Genomic DNA, 12,708 nt, shown 5'->3' on the forward strand with positions numbered 1-12,708 from the left:
TGGTTGAATGGCTTGGGGCGAAGTGTGAGTAAATGGGTGAAAACAATATCAACTGACTGAGGAAGTGCAAACCTTCAAGATGCCCTAGGGACATACAGCCTGATTCATCATAGGGAGGTTTTGCGAGTCTGAAATAGCGAATCATAAGGAATCGCTATTCCAGACTCGCAAAACGGGATTCATGTAAGAATAGCAACATTTTTTGCGATTCCTACAGATTCCTTATTTGCGATTAGCAAATTGCTAATCGCAAATAAGGAATAACTCCCCATTCATTCCTATGGGCCAAAAGGCCCATAGGAATGAATGGGGAGTATTCCTTATTTGCGATTAGCAATTTGCTAATCGCAAATAAGATAGCGATTTAAAGGGTGCCAGGGGTGTCCAGAGGACACCCTGTAGCACCCCTTAAATGCTAATTTAAACAGGTGTTGCGCACACACATGTCCAAAGGACATGTGTGTGTGCAACATGCAACTCAGAAAAATGCTTTTAAAAGCATTTTTCTGAGTTTTCGCTATTTACCACGAGGTTTGACCTTGCGGTAAATAGCGGGCCGAAATTGCGAATTCGCAAATTTTAAATGGATGATGAATTGCATTTAAGGAATCTCTAATAGAGATTCCTTAAATGTAATTCCTTGCAAAATAGCGAAATCGCTATTACCGATTTTTGCATTTGGGATGATGAATCCCAAATGCAAAAATAGCGCTCGCAAAGGGCCAGATTCTCAGAATCTGGCCCTTTGCGAGCGCAAAAAAGCTTGATGAATCAGGCTGATGGTATGCACAATGTGCTTAAGCAAAGAATATTCACAGATTGGCTTCTTCAAAGTTAGTTATAGATTGCAATTTAACTGTTAAAAACCATGAAGGAATCAAGTCCCATCTATGCTTGATCCCAACTTTGCACTCTATACCATCTCAGTGCATAAAAACATCCATACTCGTACAAAAAAATCTTCGGCTGACATTCTAGATTTAAAGACCCAACTGTAAGAATCCATCTAATTTCCCAAGTGTTCTTCCAATAGTCTTTTGGGATCAAGCATTGTTCTTTTTCATCACCATCCTCTGTCGCTTGAATTCTTTGCCTTTTTTCTTTGGTTTGAGCGGCTTCTCTGGGGGACTGGTCTCTATCTGCACTGGCTTCTCCTCAGCAAAGGTTTTGAAGACGTCCTCTGTGGGATCTGCTGGAATAATTGCTTTTCCTTCACTCTGTCTCAATTTTTGCAAGTCCTTCATTTGCTGTTTCTCTTTGAATTTAGCTGCTGTGGCCAAGCGTATCAACCGGCGATGCATGTTTGGAGACTGATAATGTGGGTTTTCATACAAAGTTGGCCCCCCAAAGCTGCCTTGGAAAATCTTTATCAGATTCAAAACGAAGCGAGGACCAATTTCAACAAGAGCCGCATCTTCTTCAATAATCTGAAAATTTCGGAACCAGATCCTGTTATCTGCTACAGTGAAGCTGAAAACGTGATCTACGAACGGCTGACTTTTTGGGTGATAGCGGGGAGTGGAAAATATCTGAATAAAGAGCTCTTTCAAAAGAGCATAATTAGGCTCCTTATCAAAGATCGGGTCGAAAGACAAGAGTGGCCGAGATCCTTTCAGGCAGTTTCCAGTCATCTTCAGCTCTGCCAGGGTGTGAATATTTTGAACTAAAAATTTAGCTGATGGCTCTTGTGGGGAATTTGAAAACCATGCATAGAGGTCCTGTTTTTTCTTGGCTTCAAAATAAATGCATTTGTTACAGTTTTTCATTTCACAGACCTCATTGATCACGAACAGCTTGTCCTTGCGGTCCATTTTAGTGTCTGCTTTAGAATGTGGCATCAATGTTCTTAAGTCCTGCATTAAATGTCTTGTCCGATAATCGATTCCTCTGGAAGAAAATACGAGCACACGCTCCTTGTTCTTCCATCTCCCCATGGAAACTGGGGGAGGAACGCAATGCTCTTCACCCTGCCCGGGAACGGCCGCTTGAGCCGGCTTTAAATATCGCCTGAGCACCACCGAAAAATGGATCTGACAGTCATCTAACATCAAATCCTTACACGGGAAAAGCACAGCAACAAGAACGGGTAGGTCGGAAGGCTTACCTGTTGTTTGTTTTGCTGTGCTCACCCTTCGTGTCATGTACCTAGATGCGGAAGCTTGGTTTGCTGCAAATTAATATAACACAGCATTACGGCTGAAGCGGATGGTAGACAATTTGTTAAGAAATTTGTTAAATATAAACTGAAAACGCACACTGAACTCTAATTGCGCAAGTGCCAACCACTTTTGAAAAAAATGTATTCTGATGAAACACGCCGCGAGGCAGCTGCTGATATCTTTAAAATAAACACAGGAATAGCAGAACAAGGTTCCACAAGTGCTACCACTAAAAGCGCACCAAGCCCCCTAAAAACATTATTTCTACAATTAGAAAGACTGTTTGAGCGCGAGGTTAGAAAGTGGTGGGAACTTGGAAGTCACTTCTCTTCAAAATTATTTGGAAGCAAAACGGATTCCTCATGGGCACCGGGTGTATACCGTACCTTCTTATGAAAATCCTGACCCTGAACTTCTGGACGAATGGGCTAATTACACCACAGAAATGTCTGCAGGAATGCTTAAAATATTGATAAAATTCGCATGGAAGGACAGGAATAAATGTGGCAATGAAATCGAAGCACTTGAAGCGCTCATTGCACAAGACTCTGATGTAACAACAATAGATGCCCTAAGAGAGGCTATGAAAACATGTCTACTGGCTTATGAGGATAACATGCGAAAGCAGAGCAAATTCCAGCGAGATGCTAGGGATTACGAGAAAGGACCTATCCTCACCTTTGCTCGCAAATTTGATGCTCCACGCAGAGCCTTGAGAAATGTCAGAAGCAAGAAGAGCAAAATCTGATGTAACAACAGACACAGAGCAATCTGATGATGAAAGAGCAACAACATCCAGAGAGCAGTCCCATTTTCCCGAAAAATTCAAACTAATGCGACAATCGCGGCAGTGGGGGGCCAAAGGCAAACTGCCAGAAAGAAAACAAGACAGATGAGGCGAGGAAGATTCCACAGAGGGGTACCAAGGCGTCGCCTCATACACCCGGAGCAAGAGAAGAGAGGGAACAGAAGATAACAATGCAAGAAGACCTCACAATCGTCAATATGATGTCCTACAAACTGGACTGAAAAAAGGACTCACTTTTTGCCCATCAAATAAGCTTGAATACACTCAATCTAGAATCGATCTTTTCCAGTTTTGCAGGAAGCTCAAACTTTTAAAATTCAACAAGCTAAAGGTTACTCTGAATACAAACATAAACAATGTGACCACAGACACTGAATTGCAAAATCTAGCTAGTGAAGATCTGAACTTTTACAACTGATGGCAAGTCAACAAACAGGTGATCCGCAAATGAGTGCAGCTGAATCGGTAGCTAAATTTGGGATCAATCAAATAAGACCTAGGACTACTTTTAAACCATGATCTAAATTCATTCCATCAATGCCACATGACATGATCGATGTATTCGAGGAAATAGTGAAAAGTGACCTGATCAAAATTAGATCTCAAAACCCAAAGATGAGCAAAAGACAATGGAATTTGACAAAAGAATAGTAGACAGATTGAAAGCATACACAAATATAGTTTGTAAACCGTCCGATAAAGGAGAGAATATTGTTCTGAAGTCTAGAGACTATTACTGCACAGAAGCCTTACGACAATTGAACAATGCAACATGTTAAAGTAAAATAAGTAAGGAAGAGTACAATGGAAGCATCATCCAATATCACAATCTTCTTGACAAATGGGCTACACAGGGCACGTTGAATAACGAGGAATTGAAATTTCTAACATGCTCGCAACCAATAACACCTACCTTTTATCATTTGCCCAAAATTCACAAAAACTCTACCCGTCCACCGGGAAGACCAATTATTTCTTCTAAAGGTAGTCTCATGGAAGCAATGTCTTAATATATTGACTTCTTCCTCATTGATTTCGTGAAAACATTGCGCGTGTACATCCAGGACACTACTGATTTCATCAGAACCATCTCTAACATCACATGGGAACCAGAAATGTTGATGATTTTTCTGGATGTTACAAGACTCTTTACATGCATTGCACATCATCAGGGCATTCAGGCAGTACAATATTTTCTTACAAAGTCGATCATTGAAATTTGCCTTATATAATGAGATGCTGACTGAATTTGTTACATTTTGTCTCAATAATAACATCTTTTTAGTTGAGAAACAACATTTTAGACAGATCAGAAGGACGGCGATGGGAACCTGCTTCGCCCCCAGCTCCGCAAACTTGTTCGTGGGCTGGTGGGAGAAGCAGGTGGCCTGGGCTGATGATAATCAACAATGAGTCCAATCAATCATCGTTTGGCATTGATACATCAATGATCTCTTCATTTTTTGGAAGGGTACTAGGGCACTGGCAGAAGCATACATTAGGCATTTGAATGACAATAATCTGAATATACACTTCAGTGGGCAAATAAGCGACACCGAAGTTGACTTTCTGGATTTGAAAGTTACAATCAGGGAAGGTAAGATCTGTACTTCTTTATTCCGTAAGACTACAGCTGGCAACTCCATTTTGGAGGCAACCAGCTGTCATCCTAAACCTCTCAAGAACAGCATCTCCTATGGGGAACTGCTGCGCTTAAAAATAAATTGCACCTTGGAAAAGGACTTTGAGACAGCAGCATTTGAATCCATGGAAAGATTTAAAATAAGGGGTTATTCAGAACAGATCTTAACGACAGCCTTTGAGAAAGTCAAGAAAATATCTCGAACAAGTCTCTTAAAAGACAGAAAGAAGCAAGAAACTGTTACTAAAAGCACTATGCGTTTCATTACAACTTTCTCTGAGGACTCTAAAAGTGTCCAACAAGTTCTCTCACGTAATTGGCATTTTCTGAAACCAGATGTCACTATAGGAACCCAAATTTCAGAGTTTCCACAGATAACCTATAGACGAAATCGTTTGTTGAGAGACTCATTTGTGCACAGTCATTTTGATCCTGCCCAAGAACTCCCAGATTAGGAAACCTCACAGGATTTTTCCCATGTCACCACTGCAAAGCATGTAAAAACAGCCCCAAAGTCACTCATTATGAAATCCCTGGTAGTACTTTGAACAAAAAGATTAACAAATGTATGACCTGTACCACTCCTTATTGTGTATACTGCCTGGAATGCCCGTGTAAGCTGCACTATATAGGCAGTACCATACAACCTGTCAAAAGAAGGTTACTAGAACATGCAAGAGCCATTGAACACAACGATCCCAATTATCCTGTGGCTAGGCATTTTGCCCAAGAACATCGGAGTGACCTTAACCTCCTATGTTTTTTCTGTCTTGACCATATTCCTATCAAAAATTGTGGGGGGAATAGAGAATTGCAATTGCGCAAGATAGAGTTTAGGTTCATCATTGACCTATAAACCAAGATACCAACGGGCCTGAACATGGAAGAAGAGCTATCAATACATCTAGGCTAGTCAATTTCTTCTTTTCTCTATCTCCCTTTTGTTAACATGTTCACTGGTAGATCCAACCAATTCAATCTTTGATTCATTACTTCAGTTTCCTTCAAACAATCAATCTGCAACTATGATCTGAGTTCCGTATTTTAATATAAGTGCCTATGCCTATCCAAGGCTTGATTTCACACGATGAATTTGTGGATAATGAATTTATGATTTCAAATGAAGTGAATGCAATCAATATTCTTTCACATAATCAGTAGAAAAATTCAGACTCAGAATGAGTTGTAAATATATATGTATATACTTTGTTTTGTTACAAATTGGAAACTATGCAGTCAAAGCCGATTTATGGCTCAATTATGTTTTATGTTCCTGCATTTGCGATCATGTTGAAACATACTCTAAGAAGGCCGCCATAGGAACTGATTATCGCTAGTGCATCGTTCATTTCAATGAATTATCTGAAATGACGTCATGTAATTGAAAACTTTATTTAACACCTTGGCCGCTAATGGTTTTACCCTCCTGTGCTGATCCTAATTGAACCCCATTGTTCATGACGAGCTCAGCTCGTCATAAGCACAGCTCCACTGTGCCTCATGATGAGCTGAGCTCGTCATGAGCATGGAAGGGGTTAAATGTTTGTATTTGAATGTGTGCCACAACAGTAAGAAAAAGGAGCAAAGCCGAAACGCGTCCTGCTCGAATTGTAACAGTGTAAATAAACCTATTTCTTTATCTTCCACCAGTGGAATAAGGTCGATTCTTTTGTTACCGAAGCAATTGTGAGCATTATATATATATATAGATGACGAGGAATTCCAAATGGCAGCCAGCCAATGCATAGAACGCTTCAAGACGAGAGGGTATGGGGGGAACTCCTCAATGATGCTTACAAAAGAGCCAACTCCACACACAGAGAAGATCTGTTTAAAAGCAAAGGCAAGAAAACATCAGCTAAGAGTGGGGGTAAATTTAGGTTTATAACCACCTTCTCCCAGGATGCCACTTTTTTTAATAAAACCTTCAAGAAAAGCTGGCATATTTTACAGACAGATAACCTACTCAAGGATGATTTACCAGCCAATCCCCAGATCACGTATCGGAAGAAACGTTCCATTAAGAATGATCTGGTGCAGAGCCATCTGATCGAGTCCCCAAAGACCAACGCTTTTGGTGAAATCTGTGGTTTTTACCCCTGTGGGAAGTGCAAGGCGTGCAAGTTTAGTAAAAGAGCACGATCTTACACTATCCCTAATACTGGGATACAACGTAGGATCAACAAATGTATAACTTGCTCTACCCCTTATTGCGTCTACTGCCTCACATGCCCTTGTGGGCTGTGGTATATCGGCAGCACAGTCAATCCACTGAAGATGCGAGTTTTAGAGCACATGCGTGCTATTGCCAACTTCGATGAGGCATACCCGGTGGCGCGCCACTTCGATCAAGCACATAAGCATAACAGGGATCAGTTAAGCTTCTTTGGCCTGGACCATGTACCACAGAACCCGAGAGGAGGGGACAGGCTTGTCCGACTCTGTAGATTCGAGTCTAGGTACATAATTGATCTGCAAACCAAAATGCCATTGGGTATGAATATACATGAAGAACTGTCATCTCATTTGGGGGAGTAGACTCTTTTAGTTCACCTGTAGATATGTATTTTATAGGTACCAGATGTCGATTATGAACTTGAAGCTGTATGTGTATCCGACTTGGTATCCCTTCAGGTACATTTAGGTGATGGCTTGGATTGTTGTTCTATTATGTTTCTACTTTTATTTCATTTTGCTTTTGCTACACATTATCTATGACAATTTTGGTTTTGTCCTACATTCATTATGTATGAATTTGAGTATATGAACTTCATGAAGTTATTCAGCTTCAGGTATTGGAGCTCTACTTGGATAGATATTTTTCTTGCTACATATGCTATTGATTATGATGTCAGGTTTTGTGGTTGTTGTTTTTGTCTTTGTTTTGATTTACTTTAATTTATTTTAGATTAGAGTGCATAGAGTCTCCGTATTTGGGTACTAGATGCATAGGGGTTAGGGTCCTCCTTGGTTCAATGGTTGAATCATTAGCTAATTGGCCCATCCAGGGCTTGATGGCATCATTGGTATTTATACTATGATTTTTGTGGGGATATGGGAAAAAGCACGTGAATTTTCAGTTTTATTGTACATTTGTACTTTAACCATATTTACTTGTTTAGGAGGAGAGCAGGAAACTCGTGTTTCATAATATTAATTATGCTTTGTCTGATTGCATTGCCCATCCAGGGCGTAATTATGATGTTTAAGTTCAGTTATTGACTATTGGTATTTAGACACTCCAACATGGCGCTCACGCTCCTTTCCCTTCCCCGTAGGCATGTCCTATGTTGATTTCTATGACCCTGGTGTTTTAAATGTCGACGCCTCAGCCGGTTCGGTAAACTTAGAGAAAGGTTCCGACCGTAACGCGTCAGTTTGCTGTGGTAAAATAAATTTGTGAATACGTACCTCCGAGAGTGCTTCCTTTCTTCCTGCAGGAGATATTTGCTATTGGGAGGTGGAGCAGAATTGGACTTGCGAGTGCACCCTCGCAACGGAAGCACCCGCCTCGGAGTGCGGCGCTCTGGTGCTTTTTGAGCTGCAATATATATACATCTCCTCTTCCCGGGTGCTCTATCCCGCGCTGGTGAGACGCGTAACAATGTTTACACACACCTCCGTGAATCTCCTAGAGGTCAAAAAAGGACGGCACTCCAAGTCGATGTGTCAACCAAAATGGTTTATTGGCAGACCCCCCTGCCCCCTCGACAGACGCGTTTCACCTATTTGGCTTCCTCAGTGTCAGCCATACATTGTGCATATCGCCATTAAATCCCCCACCACTTCACAAAACATAGAGAGTGGACTAACCCTCGCCAAGATGTTTTGCGGCGGCCATGTTTGAACGTGCAATTCAACATATCGTCAACAACACTATTTACAGTGTTTACAGGGGGACAAATGGCGTTTGGAAAAAGTGCTAGTGCAAAAGTTCATTAGACATTAAAATTCTTAAAACAGAGTTCAAGTAACAGGGTATATTCTCTACTGGTGTCCGTTGTGTATATACATATTTTGCATCCACAGTTCATAATACACTTTCCTTCACCCATGTCCGCGGGGAAATTGAATATATTTACAATTAATTCATAAACCATTTTGGTTGACACATCGACTTGGAGTGCCATCCTTTTTTGACCTCTAGGAGATTAACGGAGGTGTGTGTAAACATATATATATATATATATATATATATATATATATATATATATATATATATATATATATATATATATGTATATATATATATATATATATATATGTATGTATGTATATATATATATATATATATATATATATATATATATATATATATATATATATATATATATATATATATATATATATACGATCCATCACCCTCAGCAGCCGCCAAAAGTGAAGAGGCCAACACAGGAGAACCAGTGGGAATTGCCTTTATTCCATCCGCAGCAGGTAAGGAGACATTGAACACCCGCTGTCATAGCGAATGCATTTCGGCTTCTACTTAGCCTTCTTCAGTGCCGCAGGTGTTTTCAGTCAGTCAGGAAGCGGCAAATACACAATGTCACGCCCCTCCTGTTTTGACCTGCTTTGCTCCACCCCTTCAGCCCACAGGCACACGCAAATGTCTATTGGCGAGTCTGGTGTAGTGACTCGCATTCCCAGAGTGCATCATGCTTAATCGCTGGAAAGCATTGCGTGGGGATGGCAAAGCGTCGTTGAAAAGCAATTGTTCCTCACTCTGCTGCAGAAGAATACGCTGTCACCTCCGGTCTCCTTCCGTCCCAACCTGCCTGCTCCTGGTAACAATGGGCGGGGACCAGGCTGACATGCATGCCCAGCCCAACGCAGAGCCGAATGACCCCAACACTGCCGTGAATGTCCCAGACAGGCAGGTGGACCCCGACAAATCCCGGTACCCCGGGCAACTCCAAAACGCCATCGAAGCAGCAACCAGCAGAGTCGGAGTCAGCTTGGTGAGATGGGGCCCCTTAGCGCGGTACTGGACTCCGCGCTGAAACATACGATCCATCACCCTCAAAAGCCGCCGAAAGTGAAGAGGCCAACACAGGAGAACAAGTGGGAACAGCCTTTATTCCATCCACAGCAGGTAAGGAAACATTGAACACCCGCTGTCATAGCGAATGCATTTCGGCTTCTACTTAGCCTTCTTCAGCGCCGCAGGTGTTTTCAGTCAGTCAGGAAGCGGCAAATGCATCTGACACATTGTCACGCCCCTCCTGTTTTGACCTGCTTTGCTCCACTCCTTCAGCCCACAGGCACACGCAAATGTCTATTGGCGAGTCTGGTGTAGTGACTCGCATTCCCAGAGTGCATCATGCTTAATCGCTGGAAAGCGTTGCGTGGGGATGGCAAAGCGTTGTTGAAAAGCAATTGTTCCTCACTCTGCTGCAGAAGAATACGCTGTCACCTCCAGTCTCCTTCCGTCCCAACCTGCCTGCTCCTGGTAACAATGGGCGGGGACCAGGCTGACATGCACGCCCAGCCCAACGCAGAGCCGAATGACCCCAACACCGCCGTGTATGTCCCAGACAGGCAGTTGGACCCCGACAAATCCCGGTACCCCGGGCAACTCCAAAACGCCACCGAAGCAGCAACCAGCAGAGTCGGAGTCAGGTTGGTCAGACGGGGGCCCCTTAGCGCGGTACTGGACTCCGCGCTGAAACATACGATCCATCACCCACAGCAAACTCCTCCAGAGCGAAGAAGCAGAGGTCACACAGGGAATCCTTATGGGAGCTCTTTATTAATGAAAAACAGCATAATGAATTTCGGCCTCGGTGTCCTTCATCAGATGCCTCAAAAGCTGAATGCTGGCCCACCCACATTTGAAAATGTCCTGCAACCTTACCATTGGTGGGAATCCGCCCCCCCCAATCATGTGTGCATACACCCCTTGCTGCTCGTAGGAACTGCAAGTCCCAGAGTTCTCCTTTCCAGGTAAGTATTACGTGGGGGATTCTTTTGTGTTGATGTGCCCAGTGGGCTTGCGACGGGCAGGTCAACATGCAGTGTGGCAAGAAATCAATGTCCTGATTTGCTTAGCATTCCAGAGCTTCCTTGGGAGCCCGGACGTTCTTGCCCCCAAGATTTCTGACACACGCTGGGCAGAGGCAGGAGTGACAGTGCATCCATCCCTTCGTGGAGTCACAAACTGCACGGCAGCCACCTTCGCTGTGCCTGCACCAGGAGGTGGACCCAGGCCAATCCAATACTTTGGAAAACAAAAAAACTTCCGGCGCAGGAACCAGTGTGGACTGGGCCAACTTGCAGAACGAGGCCTCTGTATTGTGACTCTGGCTGCCATGAACAATATTCACAGCAAACTCCTTCAGAGCGAAGAAGCAGAGGCCACACAGGGAATCCTTATGGGAGCTCTTTATTAATGAAAAATGGCATAATGCATTTCAGCCTTGGCTGAATGCTGGCCCACCCACATTTAAAAATGCCCTGCAACCTTCCCTTTGGTGGTAATCCACTCCACCCTGATCATATGTCTGTACACACCTTGCTGCTCATAGGAACTGTAAGTCCCAGAGTTCTCCTTTCCAGGTAAGTATTACGTGGGGGATTCTTTTATGTTGATGTGCCCAGTGGGCCACATTGTTACTTTTTTTAGAGGAAACATTTGGGTATTATATTACATTTTTGATTATACTTACATATATCTTGCTTTGTTTTTCCATTTTCAAAGTTTGTGGGTGATTTACTAGTTTCTTTTTTCCAGTTGGTTGAAAAGTAATGTGTTTTATTGAAGGGTTACATTTGATTTGTTACTTTCGTTTTGTTAGTGTCTATTTTTATTAAGTTATTTTTTTGTTCTAAAAAATACTATTTTGTTTTTGTATAGTAGCCTGTAGGAGGAAATAAAATAAAAGTATTTGTTAGTTATATTTTGTTTGTCAGAAATCATCAGTTTTAAAATTAGTTTAGCTATATACTTACTTGGTTTTCTGTATTTTGTTAATGTTGATTTTGGTCTTTCTTTTGGGAGGAAATGGTGGTTTGGAAATTGCTAGGTAGACCTTTGCACAAGATATGTCTATAAAATATAAAGAAAAATTAATAATATTTTAGTGGGCTTATATGTTTAGTTATTTTTAGGAAATGTTATTCACTTATTTTGAAAGTTGTGTTACCTTTAATGAGAGGTTTTATGTTTAGTTTTATATTTATATATTTTTCATTGTGTTTTCTGTCTGGTAAAGTTTTGTCCTTCTGCAATGTTTGTCCGTTTCATGATCATTTTTGGGTTAATTAATTGATTGCTTTTATAGAGGTTATTTGATTGGTTAGGGTTTTTGTAGCTGTAGCTCAATTTTATTAGTTGGGATAGCATGTGTTTGAATTTTTTGGTGGCTATAATTTAATTTGTTTAATTTAATTTGTATTTATTTAATTTGTCTTTTTATTTTCTATAGTAGTATAATTAAAATATATGTGTCAATAAATATCATATATTATTTTTAAATACGTTATATTTGAAAGTGGTGATAATATTTTCCATTTGTAGTATTTGTGTCTTTATTTGAATGAATTGAACATATTTTCTTTTAATGTTTAAATGTTATTTTTATTTTGAGTTAATAAGTATTTTAGCGATGTTTGTGTTGTCGATATTATGTATATCAATATTTTTGCTGCATTATATGTTATTTTTAATTTTTCAATATTTTTGTGTACTATTTTTTTGTAGTTAATTATTTTGTAGTCGATAAGTATTTTGACGAGATTTTTTTCTCGATATTTGTGCAATTTCAATTGTGTGTATGGTAGCCGATATTTTTGTGTGCGATATTAGTGACTCGATAATTGTGTAGGTTGATATTATAGGTGTCGATGTTGTGTCAGTGATCCATGGAACATTAAGGACATGGTGGGACATTCTTTGAGCATGGCTCCCGCTTGGCCAGATGTTATAGGTTAATGCTCCTGTTAGCTATCATATTATGAATAACTCTAACAGAGAAGTGGCAGCTATTGACCCCAGCTGATTTGCTATGGGTTAGGGGGAGGGTTCCAGTGATAGGCCTGTGACTCAACCTTTAGGGCGTAGTGGCTTGTAAGGTGAGGTAGAGAGTGGCTTCTCTCAC

At 41.2% G+C, this 12,708-nt stretch overlaps 1 pseudogene; it reads right to left on the reverse strand.

Annotated features, from left to right (window-relative positions):
• Window positions 1-788: 788 nt before the first annotated feature.
• LOC147688676 (ribosome biogenesis protein BRX1 homolog pseudogene) lies at window positions 789-1,980 on the reverse strand (annotated as a pseudogene).
• Window positions 1,981-12,708: the final 10,728 nt, after the last annotated feature.

The sequence above is a fragment of the Lissotriton vulgaris genome, chromosome 10 (assembly GCF_964263255.1).
Source record: "Lissotriton vulgaris chromosome 10, aLisVul1.2, whole genome shotgun sequence".
Lineage (NCBI taxonomy): Eukaryota > Metazoa > Chordata > Amphibia > Caudata > Salamandridae > Lissotriton > Lissotriton vulgaris.